The sequence below is a fragment of the Canis lupus genome, chromosome 10 (assembly GCF_003254725.2).
Source record: "Canis lupus dingo isolate Sandy chromosome 10, ASM325472v2, whole genome shotgun sequence".
NCBI lineage: Eukaryota > Metazoa > Chordata > Mammalia > Carnivora > Canidae > Canis > Canis lupus.
The window spans coordinates 50279065-50293187 of record NC_064252.1 but is presented as its reverse complement, the minus strand read 5'-3'; the positions used below and the strand labels follow the sequence as shown (position 1 = coordinate 50293187).

The window sequence follows — 14123 nt, the reverse complement described above, 5'->3', positions numbered from 1 at the left end:
CAGCCCTGGCAATTCTTTCAAAATGCAAATCTGATCAGGCCACTGTCTTGTTTAAGCTGGTCAGAGAACCATCAGAATAAAGTCTACAAATCTTGTTAGAGTCTACAGGATCTGCCTGGCTTGGCCACCAGCCTGGCTCTCTAGCTGCTTCTCACACTATACTTGTACTCACTCTCCCACCCACACTCATTACCCTGTTGTCATTTCCCCAAATATGCTGTCACACGTCTGCATTTTCACCTTTTCTCATGTTTCTATACAATAATGAATCGCCATTTGAATGAAAGTGTCTAGGTTCTTCTAACATCTCATTTTACCTGAGACCCTATGCTTATCCTCTGGGACTTGCCAAGGCCTGGCTCTGGTTGGCCATCCAGGCAGGCTCTTAAGCCTCAGTCCCTATGCTGATCTTTGTCACAGAATCTGCAATGTTTCAGTTTGCCTTATAAACTCAATAGGAAAATACTGGCCCCTAAATGATTATCATCCTGCAAGATGCAAGTTTCACAAGATGGCCCTAGGATTATCAACTCAAAATGTTGATAAAGGACAGATTGGTGACCATGACTAACCTTGGAGGAGTCTTTTCGAATATCGGAAAAGGCGTGGAAGTTTCTTCCGCTCTCTTTATTCCCAGATAGGATGAGCCCCTCTAACTTCAGGACTCCTGTGGGAGCAAATGAGACAGGATCCATAAGTGGCTTTGAGTTCCTTGGTGAGAGCCAGTGTGTATGTAAATATTACATGCCGAAGTTTGTAATGGGAGTGTGCAATAAAGCCTGACATCATCTTTCTAAGCATGTAATATTGCTCAATGGAGTGAGACTATTGAAACAACCTATTAAGAGTCCATGAGAAAAATATGGAGAGGGAAGGTAGCTTCTGGGAGGAGGTGGGTGTCAGGCTTCAGAGCTCAGCCCCATATGGAATATATAGGAGTTGCTCAGGCTAGACTACCACCTGCAGAGGTTATCAGAGGTGATTCTGTGCTTGGGACGGGTAATAGAGAACCCAGCTGCTGTGATGAGATCACCTCTGGCACTTTGAAATCAACAGTGTTTGGCAAAAGTGCTTGCTTACCAGACCTGGCTGTGTGTGTTTGGCCCTGTATCAGCTGGTTAGGTTCATGGATGGCTTCAGTGATAGGTGAAGAGGCAGCTCCTTACATGTTGGCTAAGTCTTCTAACATTTACATATCTCTCTCCCCAAACCAGGAATCTCACCTCTGGAATTCAATTCTGTTGGCTTATTGTCCCCCTGTTAAAACATAAATACCTTGTGAGGGCACCTGGCTGGCTCAGTCAGTAAGGCATGTGACTTTTCATCTTGGAGTTTTTTTAAAAAATATTCTCTACAGGGGATCCCTGGGTGGCACAGCAGTTTGGCGCCTGCCTTTGGCCCAGGGCGCGATCCTGGAGACCCAGGATCGAATCCCACATCGGGCTCCCGGTGCATGGAGCCTGCTTCTCCCTCTGCCTGTGTCTCTGCCTCTCTCTCTCTCTCTGTGACTATCATAAATTAAAAAATTAAAAAAAAAATCTCTATAGCCAACATGAGGCTTGAACTTAAAAAAAAAAAGTTTTTAAGAAAATGTGAAGGGTGAATGCTTTCTTTTTCCCCAGTAGGACTTCTAATGGAGAACCACACACCACCAGACAAAAGATGCAGAGGTAAAACTCGAGAACAGCATGGGCGGAAATCCTCCTCTAGATTCCCTCGGAGCTGAGAAAGGGTACTGGTTCCCAGAAGGAGCCCAGAAGGCAGAGGAAAAGGCAAGGAGGGGTCTCACAAGCAAACACCAGCCTGCAGCTTGGGCCAAGATTTGGCTCATTGTGGATTGAGACAGGGTAAAGGAAAACATGTCTCACAAAGGAAATTCTCTGGCGCTCAGAAGGCACATTTACACAGGCTCAGTCCTGACGAGCACTGCCAAGGAGAGCTGGGTCCAGAGCTCAGAAGCAGGACCTCACGTTAGGGGCGTTTCTGGGTGTTTCTGGGGCCAGAGATTCAGACTCCCACACTACTGGTTCAACCTGTTTTACCTCCTCAAATGTTTTCCTCACCTGTTCACTGAGGCTTGATATTTATATTAATGGGCAGCAAATTCTGTATTTAGGGGGAGAGTGTGAGAGAGGGTGGGGGGAAGGAGAGAGAAAGAAAGAAAGAAAGAAAGAAAGAAAGAAAGAAAGAAAGAAAGAAAAAAAAAAAATGAGAGTTCATTCATGGCATTGAAGGAGGCAAAGAAAGTCCAGCTGGGCTTGCCTGGGTTGGGGGTCTGGGGTCTACTCTGGTCTAATTTTGCTCAAGTCCATCCCAAAGAGGAAATCCATTTTTTCTCCTCAAAACAGCAACGGAATAATTTCAGATGACTTTCAGGTTCCCCAGAAGAGGAAACAGGAAAAAAAAAAAAACAAGACCTGAACGAAAAATATGAAGGGGGTGGGCAGTGACAGGTAGAGGGCTCAAATTCTTTGTTTTTTAAAAGCTCTCGAACGACCATTCTGAAATGCCGTGCTGCCCTCTGCTGGCCGAAGTGTGGTATAGCGCCCAGAACCGAGGATGACTCCGAAGTCCTTTCCCACCTTTGGGAAAGACGGAGGGACAGACTCCTGGCCCCTCAACCCTTCCTGGCCACAAGGCCCTTGGATGGAATTTTGTGTCTACACCGCCAACCTTGGCCCTGGCCCTGGCCCTACTGGTTCTCGACTCCGCCACCATTGCCAGGCCCGCAGGTGCCAGCTTCTGTGCAGACAGAAGACAAGGGCCCAACAGAGATTTGGGATTTATTCACATAGGTTTGTAGGACCAACTACCTCAAGTCTCATGCTCTCAGTTGCCTGGTAATGCGGCTGGGTATTAAAACAAATTAGTATGCTTAGGGGCTTTTCTTTATTCTTGTAAAGCAAGATCTCCACAAATGGATTCTGAAATCAAAATTGAAAAGTTTCCTAGTATTTCCTCTCTATTCCCTTTTTTAAGGCTTAACTCAAAGTCTCCTTTCATTTTCTTCTGAGGCTTTTGAAATCTTCCATAGTGAAGTGTGGGTGCATATTCATCCAGTCCCCCAGGATGAGAAATGGAGCCTAAAAGAGAAGGTATTCTCTGCACAGCTCCTCGGTAATCGGTGGTATTAAGTATTAGGATTAAACTGCTCCTTGGAGGGAAAAAAAGAAAGTGTTTATGGGCTTATGGACTTTTCTCAAAGGCACACTGGGAAACATGAAACATGGGCCTGATTTCAGAGGCTGGCAGATGGAAGCATAGCCAGTTTTTAAAAGCAACTATCAGGCGAGTTATTATATCTGACACAAACAAACCAGGCCCCCGAGACCCAGAGGTGCTTTTTGCATCTGGAAGAAGTTGATGAGGTAGATCTGGATCTGAGGATGCTCAGGCGATACTCCTTAGGCCTTGGTGGATGTTCTCGTTGATGTAGTGGGGAGCTTCACGCCTCTGCTAATGCCAGTCTGAGGACCCACCTCAGCTCTGAGAGGAGCTACTGGGAGCAACAGACTTGGCAGAGGACCTAAACCATAACACTTGTGTGTTGAAAGTTGTTGCCTAGATGGTTTCACGGGTGTACAACCAGTGTGGTCACACGGGCTCCATGCTCAGAAGTGTTCTGTACTCGGGATTAATGCTCTGTGGCCACTGTCTTGCTACTTTGACCTTTAAACAGTTTAAGAATTTTTTTAAAAAGATTTTATTTATTCATTCATGAAAGACAGAGAGAGAGAGAGAGAGAGAGAGAGAGAGAGGCAGAGGGAGAAACAGGTTCCATGAAGGAAGCCCGATGTGGGACTCGATTCCAGGACCCTGAGATCATGACCTGAGCCAAAGACAGATGCTTAACCAACTGAGCCACCCAGACGCCCCTTACCGTTCTTAATGATGTTCTCTTTGATTTTACATTTTCTAAGTAAAGCCTGATGGAACGAAGCAGCATGCACTGGGGCTTGGAGGTCTGTCTGCCTCTCACTGCCTCCTTGGGACTGGTCTTGGCTGTCTGTCTCCTGCTCCTTGGTTCCCATGCCCCCCCCCCCCAGATCCCCGCTCCCTGCCCTTGCTCCTTGATGCTGTCACCATCTCTGCCCCCCGCCCCCAGGGTACAGAGAGAATGACAGTTGAGCATGTGTGCCCTCTGGTGTCTGGAGGAGAGGCATGATGGCAGCTGTCCCTCCCCTGGGCTGCCAGTGTCATGGTGCATTTGGCGGGCACAGCAGGGCTTAGCCTCTCACCCACTGCTGGTCCCGGGACTGAACATGTGCTGGCATAGACGTTTCATCCTTTAAGGCTGTGCCATCCAATGTGGGTTGTGCCTGGAATGTGGCACGTCGGTCTGGTGGCTGGTCAAAGGAGGAATCCCAGAGCTGCTGCACTGTGTGCATATGCACCCAGCACACAGCCTACCTCCAGTGTCTGCGAGGGCTTGCACTCATTCTACAATCATCTCTGTGCCCAAGAAAACTTAACATTAAAGAGCAGGTAAGAAACACCATGAGAGGGGCACCTGGATGGCTCAGTGGTTGAGCATCTGCCTTTAGCTCGGGTTGTGATCCCGGGGTCCTGGGATCTCTGTGTCTCCCTCTGAGTCTCTCATGAATAAATAAATTAAATCTTTAAAAAAAAAAAGTAACACTATGAGAGAGCAAGAGAGTCAATGGAAGAAAAAAATTCATATTTTAATGCCTTTAATGGCATGTTTTCCTTTGCAAGTTTTGTTTTAAGTAAGCTCTCTGCTTGACATGGGGCTTGAACTGAGATCCTGAGATCAAGAGTCACATGCTCTACCAACTGAGCCAGCCAGGCACCCCTTTCCTTGCCTTTGGAACAAAACAGCCTGTATTTTTTTTCTTCATGGGACTCTTGCATTAGGGAGCTTGTCCTGGCTGCAGTGGAGGGCGGGGATCCTCTTCTGGTGCTGTCTACATGGCATCTTCAGTTACTGGACTCTTTTTTTTTTTTTTTTTTTTTTTTACTGGACTCTTGTTAAAGGTGATTTGTCAAGTTTTCAGATGAGCTTATGGAGTGGGAGCAGCTAGCCACTGACAACCTCAGAGTAAGGAGGATAAAATTTGGTTGAATGAATTGGTAACTAAACAAATGAATAAAGCAGCAAACTAAGGAAAGCAGCAGGGCATAAATGTGTGATGGGCTCAAAATAGGAATCTTCCAGGGTTATTTGCCTTTGGTCAGGAGGCAAAGATGAAGCAGGAAGAATGTGTGTCATAGAAAGCCCTTGAGGGGACGCCTGGGTGGCTCCTGCCTTTGGCTCAGGGCGTGATCCCAGGGTCCTGGGATTGAGTCCTGCATCAGGCTCCCCCACAGGGAGCCTGCTTCTCCCTCTGCCTGTGTCTCTGCCTGCCTCTCTCTGTGTGTCTCTCATGAATAAATAGATAAAATCTAAAAAAAAAAAAAAAAAAAAGCCCTTGAGGGCTCTGGGCAGTCCAGCCTCCTTTGCTGGTCGTCTGCCCTTCCACTCCAATCCTCATTTATTGCTTTCATGCTTATGCCTAGAAGACATTCATACTGTATAGCAATAGGACTTTTGTGATGAGAAATGACAGAGGCCTTGATACAGAATGCCTCTTCCTGGGAGAAAATATGTGCACATTACCAACCTCTGTTGATCTGTCTCCCCAAATCCCAAGCTGCAATAATTCCAGAGACTCATTCACAGGGAACATGGCTGATAGTTGATCAGAATGTCCCATGGCGTGCACTGTGCCCACACCACCTTCCTCCCTACCTGTCCAATGCCCACCCAGCTGGCCTCCACTGTCCCATGAAGCGCTCTCTGCCTGCTCCAGCGCCCCGAGCTTTCTCTTCTGAACTCTCACAGTATAGACTGGGACTCGCTCTTTTCTACGTGTGCTATTATTTTAGCATTTGCAGTGTAGGCTTTAGAGGCTCTTTGCTTCTTTGAAGTCAAGGACTGTGTTGTTTCCTTACCTTGAATTGCTCTGAACACCAAGCCCAGGCCTGAACATCAAGTACTTTGACTCTGCTGTAGCTGCTCAGCCTTCCACACTTTCCCTCCATCACCCTGGACCTGTCCCCACCACAGGGCCTTTGCACTTGTTCTCCCCCTGTCTGGAAAGCCTCAGCTCTCTGCAGGGCTTGATCCCACCTCTCCTTTAGGCCTTTGCTCAAATGTCACTTCATCAATAAATCACTCTCTGATTACCCTGTTAAATATTCCAAACCTTCTCATACTCCCTTTGTCTCTTTTCTCATTCCCCGACTATTTTCCTCCAAACTATTTTCACCATCAGGCATACTAGATATTGCACTTTATTTATTTATTGCTTTATTATTTATTGATTTATTTATTGCTTACCTTTCTTCTCTAGGATATTCTTTAAAAAAAGAGATTTTATTTATTTATTCATGAGAGACACAGAGAGAGGGAGGCAGAGACACAGGCAGAGGGAGAAGCAGGCTCCATGCAGGGATCCCGATGAAGGACTTGATCTCGGGTCTCCAGGATCACGCCCTGGACTGAAGGGGGCACTAAACCACTGAGCACCCCCCCTCTCCCGGGCTGCCCTAGGAAGGACATTCTAGAAGGATGGTGATTTTGTCTGTTTGTTCGCTGACATATCCTTACTATCTATTTTTTTTTAAAATATTTTTTTCTTTATTTATTTATGATAGTCACACACACAGAGAGAGAGAGAGAGAGGCAGAGGGAGAAGCAGGCTCCATGCACCGGGAGCCCGACGTGGGATTCGATCCCGGGTCTCCAGGATCGCGCCCTGGGCCAAAGGCAGGCGCCAAACCGCTGCGCCACCCAGGGATCCCATATCCTTACTATCTAGACCAATTACAGGCACATAGGAGATGCTCTAACAAAATGTGTGGAGTTAAACAAAGAACACGTTCAACAGGTTCCTATTTATTCCAGTTGAAATCCCACTGCATGGTCTGTGGTTCTTGGAGACTACAGGCCTGCCAGGGTCAGAGACAATAAGGGAGTAGCTTGGGGATAAGGAATCATTTCTCTCTAATAATTAATTTGCTCCTTCTCTGAGCCCCTGGATAGTCATAGACTCAAAGTCAGTGTAACCAGTGCAAATTCATGCCCCGGGCCCTGTTGGCTCAGCTATTTAGGGCCTGAGCTGGGGAGGCCAGAGTCACATGTCCCCTCCCTGAGTGAGTCATAGCACCTGGTACAGTGCCATAGTCCAGCCAGGGTGTGGGGGAAACAGAATGAGAAAACAAGCTGCGAAAAGGCAGAGCTGTGTAGATGCAGACCTTCGCTGGGCTGTGCCCTCCTTCAGTGACTGATGTTCAGTTGGGGTGAAAAAGGCATCTGGAAACAAGGAGGCCTGTTCTGCTGTTGAGCAAGTTAGAGATCCTTCTGTTTTTTTTGTTTTGTTTTTTTTTTTTGTTTTTTTTTTAAGATTTTATTTATTTATTCATAGAGACACAGAGAGAGAGAGAAGCAGAGACAAGCTCCATGCAGGGAGCCTGACATGGGACTTGATCCTGGGTCTCCAGGATCACACCCCAGGCTGCAGGCGGCGCCAAACCGCTGCACCTGGGGGCTGCCCAAGATCCTTCTGTTCTACGGGCCAGTTGACCACCAGAGCGCGTGTCCCACAGGAGCCACGGGGGAAGGAGCTGCTGACTTCAGATGAGGCTGAGCTTCGTGGGGTTCTCTGGGTGGGCTCAGCTTGTAGGGTAGCATTTGTTTAGGAGGAGAATGCAGGCAGAACAATCCAGGGGGGGGTGAGTGGCAGGTTCAAAGGCTACATGCAGGAAGCCTCCAGAGCAGTGGCTCTTGTTAGGGGGCGATAGAACCTGGATGGAGGGGACGTGGGCCACCACCAGTGTGTGTGTGTGTGTGGGGAGTTCAGGTAATAAGAGGGGACACCGGCAGGTTTCTGAGGGGGAGTGGGACAGAAAGGTGTGAGCTCTTCCAAGGCAGCATGTAGCAGCTGTTCAAATATGACAGTGGAGGGGTTCTTGGCCCCCCAGAGATGGATACAAACCCTCTAAATTTGTAGGCACAATTTTATGTCAGCAGTTTTCAAAGCTCAGGAATGAATGTGACATGGGCATTGTTGGTGGTCCATCCAGGCTTTGTGTCCACCTCTCTTCACACAGCCCAGATACAGCAGGGGAAAGGGGCCCCAGTCTGACCTCCTGGGGTCCCTGGTCAGCACAGCCAGTTGTCATGTTCCATTCTTCTGAGCACCGTCACTGCTTTCATGGGGGCAGCTGCGCCCCGAGCTGTCCAATTAGGGTGACTCTCACGTTGAGCTTGACCTGTTGCCTCTTTTCCTGGGGACGTTTATGGCCTACCTGAGCCAACTGGCCACCAGGCTGGGGGTGTGGGCAGAGCAGGGAGAGAAGGGAAAGCCCAGCGAACCACAGATAAAGGGAGTCAGACCTGGATTAAAGCAACTCTAAAAGGCAAAACCCTCTGCAAGCTTGTTAGGGCACTTACGGACAAAACCAGTAGGGAGTCTAACAAAAAACCCTGCGGTGTCCATTATTTATATTATTCAAAGTATGAAAAAAATAGGGAAATGCCATTGTTTGCAAACCTCCAACTGCCAGTTATGCAGATACCACAAGCTATTAGCAAGAGCAAAAGCACGTGGCCTCTGTGGGCTCCAAGGTGGCATCAGTGGCTGACTCTCAAGAGTGTGGAGTTGGGTACGAGTTGGTGTTTTCAGCTTGTTCTAGAAGTCCCAGACCAAATGTCTTGTCTTCTTATGCTCAAATCTGGAAGGGCTGGCCCCAACCCAGGGCCGGCTGTGAGTTCTCTCTTATGGGAACAGGAGTACATGCTCCAACTCCGCACACGTTTGTATGCACAAGGAAGACACGCCCTGCACTGTCTTCTTAGCAAATGACCAATAGCACACACATCTGCCACGAGCAGAAGGGATTGTGAGTCTGTGTCCTCAGAAAAGGAAACTGAAGTAGAAGAGGATGCCCTTAAAACAAACAAACCAAAACACCTGGCTTCTGCCAAGCAGGTGTTCCTCTCGGGTCTTCAGCTTCCAAGTTCCCTTCCTGGCTTAACTGTGGGAAAAGGTAGCTGAAAACCCAAAAGCAGTTCCTCCTTTGCAAGTCAATGGGCAGAGTCTCAGAAGTAAAGGGGGAAAGAAAAAGGACAGTTAAAACTCTTCTTCTTTCTGCTTATTGGAAACAGTCCTGATTGCCACATTTTCCTTCCCAGAACTTTCCAGGGGAAGCCAATGGCTTCTTAGCCCCTAAAGGCAGATCTGGAAAGGCTTTGGAGTTGGAGACAGAGAGCAGAGGGCATAATGGTTTAAGGCTTGGCACAGGCAGCTGTGACCTGGGGAGCTGGGGAGCTGGGAGGAAAAATCATTATATAATCACCTCTCACATAGACTGAGTGCCCATATGTGCCACGCGCTATTTTATGTGCCTTACTTTTATCTCTGCTATAGATATGGAAACTCTGGCATAAGCAGCGTGTCCATGATCATGCACAGCTAGAAAGTGCCTAAGTGCGTAACTAGTGTTGAAGCCCTCATGGCCAGATTCCAGAATCTTTGCTTTGAATGCCAGGAAGAGAAGGCAACCACCAAGGACACAGGCTGTGGCCAGGAGTCCTGGAGGTGGGGCAGCAAGAGCAGTACCTGTGGTTTGCAGAGGGCTTTCTGGTTCACTTACTTGGGTGGGTTTGCGGTTTCACGGAGCAGTAAGTTTTCCCAAAATTGAATACTTACCCTTTTATTTTGTTGAGTGAAAACATTAAAAAAAGTTCTAACTTCATTTCAGAAAATAAAGTTCTAACATAAATTCTTTTTTTTAAAATGTATTTATTTGAGGGCAGGAGGGGCAGAGGGAGGGGGAACTCCAGCAGACTCTATGCTGAGCATGCAGGGCTCCATCTCAGGACCCTGAGATCATAACCTGAGCCTGAGCCGAAGCCAAAAGTCTGACGCTTAACTGCTTAACCAACTGTGCTCCCAAGTGCCCAAATAAATGCAGTTTCAATGCAAAGAAGGACACAGTCTGGGAATAAAGGCCAGTTCTTCCAGTTGAATGAACCTGCCTTTGTGAATGCCTCCCTCTGCTGTCCTCATTTTCTTCAGCTCACTGTAGGGTGCTGAAAATGTCCTCAGGGGTCGCACCGTCTTAGGAGCCTCATCCGGGGACCACTGCAGTGCCTCATCTGATCCTCATGAACCCTCTGCAAGGCAGGCAGAGAAAGCCTTGTTATTCCCCACTTCATTAATGAAGAAACCAGAGCCCAGAGAAGTCGAAAAGTCTAAGGACACAATTAAAAAAAAAAATAGCAGGGCTGAGACTCCAGATGCTCACTCTTTCCTCGTGTACCTCAAGCCACTCGCCAGATGAGCTGACTGGCCACCAGGCTGACTCCTGTGGGTGGATCTGAATGTTCAGAAAGAGAGGGAGCATGTATACGTGTTGTTTCCTCAGCAGGGCTCAGAATGAAATAGTACGTAGCTGAGAGGCTGTCTCTGGACTCGGGACATGATGAGAAGCCACAGACGGGTAAGGAAGGACCGTATTTTCTGTTTCATCTTTGGCCCTGCCTAGTACAGGGCTGGGCACATGGGGTGGGCAAGAAATCGTTGCAGCTTAGGCATGGGAGTGTGGTTTTGAGGGCCAGTTTTTACTTAGGATTTTCTGTGGAAAGAAAGGAGAAAGGGGAAACATTCTCTGACACAGTTGATAGGATGCTATAAAGAAAAGGGGAAAAAAGGCTGGAATCCAGAAAAGACTTGATAGAAGTACCCTGGGCAGCGAAGGGAGGTGGGTGGGTGGATGGCAGGGAGGCAGAAGCACTAGAGGTGGCCTCTACATTCCTGGTCACCACCCCCTGCCTGATGCTCTAGCGATACTGTCCCTGTCCTTGGTTTCTGTGCACCAAGATGCCCTGTGGTATCCCACCCCAGCACCTTTGAACTGCTTCTGGGAATGTTCTTTTTAAAACCCAGTGCTTAGTAATGCCTATTCATCCTCTGGTGACTTCCCTGACTGTGTGTACCAGCTGGAGGGGTGGACAGCCCAGAGCGCCATCAGCCCACCTCCAAAGAGTAATGAACATGTAAATGTATGCTCAGTGCACCCAGCCTGGGGGCAGCACCATAACCAGTGTGCTCAGGAGGCCGATGGGAGCAGTAAAGAGTACACCTTATCTGGTTCTGGATGAACCTTTCCTTCATAACCTTATTATGGTCTGCAATTATGTATCCAGGTGATTATTCGGCCAATGTCCTTATCTCACTAAATAGTCAGCTACCTGAGGGCAGGGCTTTGTGTGTTGGCTGTGGTATCTGCAGCCTAGTGGGAACCAGGGGCCGGGGTGGGTGTCCAGTGTTTGCTGAATGGCTTCCCTCCTTGTTCTGCTGGGGAACGCCTGGCTGTGCAGCTGGCATTTTGCTTTCCACTCACACTATTCTCGGGGGTAGGGTAGGAGGGGTTGGAGGTCATGGCCATCCCTAGAAAGCTGTTCCCTGACTACTACAGATTGTGTTTTCTTCTTAGCCCAAGGCTCAGAACCCACTGGGTGTGAGGTCCTTCAGTACGGGGACAGTGGAGCTGCTGCTGACCGCAGTGGGGTTCGGGCTCTTCTGAGAGGTGCATGCTGGCTGGGGTCTGAGAGGTTGTCAGCTCTGACTGTGGAGGACAAAGGAGACTTCTAACCTATGGGTGGTGGGGTGGTGGGGCAGGAGCGGGGCCGGGAGCCTGGAAGACCTGTCACTCCCTGTTCGGCCACTAAAGGGCGCTGTTGCTCTACAGGGCAGAGCCAGGCTGGTGACAGCCATCACTGTGAGCAACCAGGCCCAGGGGTGACACGCTCTAGCTACGTTCACCGAGTGCCAACCGTGTGCTAGGCACTTTGAATACTCTTAATTCCATAATCACGCAAGAGAAGAACGATGAAACCTATTTTACAGGTGAGGGAAAGGGGATCAGAGAGATTAAATGACATTTTCAAGGTCTTATGGCTAGTAAATGGCTGCTGAGTCAGATTTCAAACTCAAGTCTGCCTAAATCCACAATTGGCACCTTCCCCCTGGGCACCCCCTCAGCACTAGTGCCAAATCTTGTCACTCTTGTCCTCATAGCAGCCTCCTACCAAGGCGGTTGCCCACGGCACAAGCTCCCCTCATGGACTTTAGCTAATTTTGATTATCCAAATTAATACAGAGGCTACTGACTTCGGTATAAAATTTAAAACTGGGTTATTAAGATGATTCATTTGAGTCCAAAGACCATTCTTCTGTGTGTGGGGAGGAGGGGAGGGACAAGAGATTTGCCCTTCCAGAGCCCTCTCTTCTGGTCGTCTGCAATCCCACCCCCTCGCCCTGCCAGCCCTCATGCAGATGCTACTGTGCTTCCCTGCAGACTTGATCAGATCAGTCCTGCCCTTGAGCAGCTCCTGCAGCTCCCAGGAAAGTCCCCCTCCTTAGCCAGCACCCAAGGCCCTTCATGAGCTGGAACCTGCTGTGCCACATTATCGCCCACGCCTACAACACATAGCTCACAAACCCGCACTCGCAGCTCCAGCCCCGTGAGCACTGCACTCCCACCCCTCAGAGCTGCCGGCTCCCTCTGCACCGCAGAATCCTGAAGCTTCCCACCGGGTGATGTAAGAATGAATAACCCCAGCGAGGCTGCTGGGACCGTGCTGACCCACAGGGGGAGCCCAGGAATCTTCCTTGCGGCCCCTTTCTCTGCCCGTGGAAATGTACAAGGACAATAACAACCACAAAAGCAGCTGCACGCGGTGTAAGGCTCCATACAGTGCAATCCCCGGTAAACATTTCCGGAATAGGCAAATGTCCTCAGGCTGACACCAAGGAAGGCATTTACTGTACTGTTTTTTTTTTTCCTGTGCCCATGGTGAGCTCCAAGGTGACTCAAACACCATCTGGAGGCTAACCTCCTCGAGGCCAGCGGCAGGATTGTGAACCTCTGGGTAACCTCCCCGGTGTGACACAAGCACTGGGCCTTTAGCAATGTCCTTTCGAAGATTGTTAGTTGGTCAATTAATTATTGACTGGGTGCGTGAGCAGCAGTCTGGATGGGCAGGTCATTTCAGGGTAGCATTATCTGAAACAGAAACAGCATTGTTTTAAGAGCCTGTTGAAGCCCTGAAGAAATACGGTAGTTTCTCCTTCCTGTTGCAGGAGAGGGCTATTTAAAACCACAGGGCATTAGATCCAGAAGGCCATGAGGCCGCAAGTGAGCAGCTTGATCTGAGCACTCTCGGCTGGGGGGGCTGACATGCTTAGGTGTGGAAATCAGAAGGACTCACCCTCTGGTTTGGACAGCCACTCCTTGGCCCACTCTCTTCTCTTATTTCTGTTTAGTCTTTTTTTTTTTTTTTTTAAGATTTTACTTATTTATTTATTTAACAGAAAGAGAGAAAGAGCACAAGCAAGGGGTAGTAGCAGAGGGAGAGGGAGAAGTAGATTTCTTGTTGAGCAGGGAGCCCGACGATGTGGGGCTCCATCCCAGGACCTGAGCTGAAGGCAGATGCTTAGCCACCCAAGCATCCCTCAGTTTAGTCTTCTTATTCTGAGATTCAAAGAGACAAAGTCCATAGGGTGTTTCCCCAGGTTCCAAAAAGTCCAAAATAGACAGGCTGGAATTATGGGACTCAGGCTCTTCCAGGAAGGGTTGCCTCAGAGCAGATGAGAGATCAGGATTCTGTTCTCAGTGCAGGCTCCCCTGACTCTAGCCCAATCTCACTCTCACCCGTAGGGTTCCAGCTTCCCCCCATCCAATGTCACGGGGAACTTACCTACTCTGGGTTGGCATGTCAGGTAAATTTTCTGTCAATATGCATTGCCTTTCCCTGTTCTGCAGCTTTAGTATCAGTTGGTCAGCCTCATAATCTCGAGTTATCAAATGCCCTTTGAACTTGTAAATATGTTATATACAACTTTCTCTTGCCTTCTTAGTAACTGTCTATTATTTTTTTATTTTATTATTTTTTTTAGTAACTGTCTATTATATGACATTTAGACTATCTGGGTGGTCTTAGGGCACCTGGGTGGCTCAGTTGGTTAAGTGTCTGACTCTTGATTTCAGCTGAGGTCATGATGATCTCAGAGTCCTGAGATGGAGCCCTGTGTCAGGCTTTGTGCTCCACAATG

The 14123-nt window shown here is 48.5% G+C and overlaps 2 long non-coding RNA genes across 10 annotated transcripts in view; one reads left to right on the top strand and one right to left on the bottom strand.

Annotated features, from left to right (window-relative positions):
- Positions 1-9803: 9803 nt before the first annotated feature.
- LOC112671790 (uncharacterized) overlaps positions 9804-14123 on the bottom strand; it is a 126467-nt gene continuing 122147 nt past the window's right edge. For 3 of the 7 annotated variants that reach the window (XR_004803153.2, XR_003143857.3, XR_003143862.3), the window contains one exon: positions 9805-13074. This is a non-coding gene — a long non-coding RNA (uncharacterized LOC112671790). Of the gene's footprint in view, positions 13075-14123 lie in introns of all 7 variants that reach the window. The other 4 variants (XR_007413778.1, XR_004803154.2, XR_004803160.2 and 1 more) reach the window with 4 other exon arrangements.
- LOC112671813 (uncharacterized) overlaps positions 10302-14123 on the top strand; it is a 45524-nt gene continuing 41702 nt past the window's right edge. The window contains exon 1 of one of the 3 annotated variants that reach the window (XR_003143871.3): positions 10302-10506. This is a non-coding gene — a long non-coding RNA (uncharacterized LOC112671813). The remainder of the gene's footprint in view (positions 10507-14123) is intronic. The other 2 variants (XR_003143872.3, XR_003143870.3) reach the window with 2 other exon arrangements.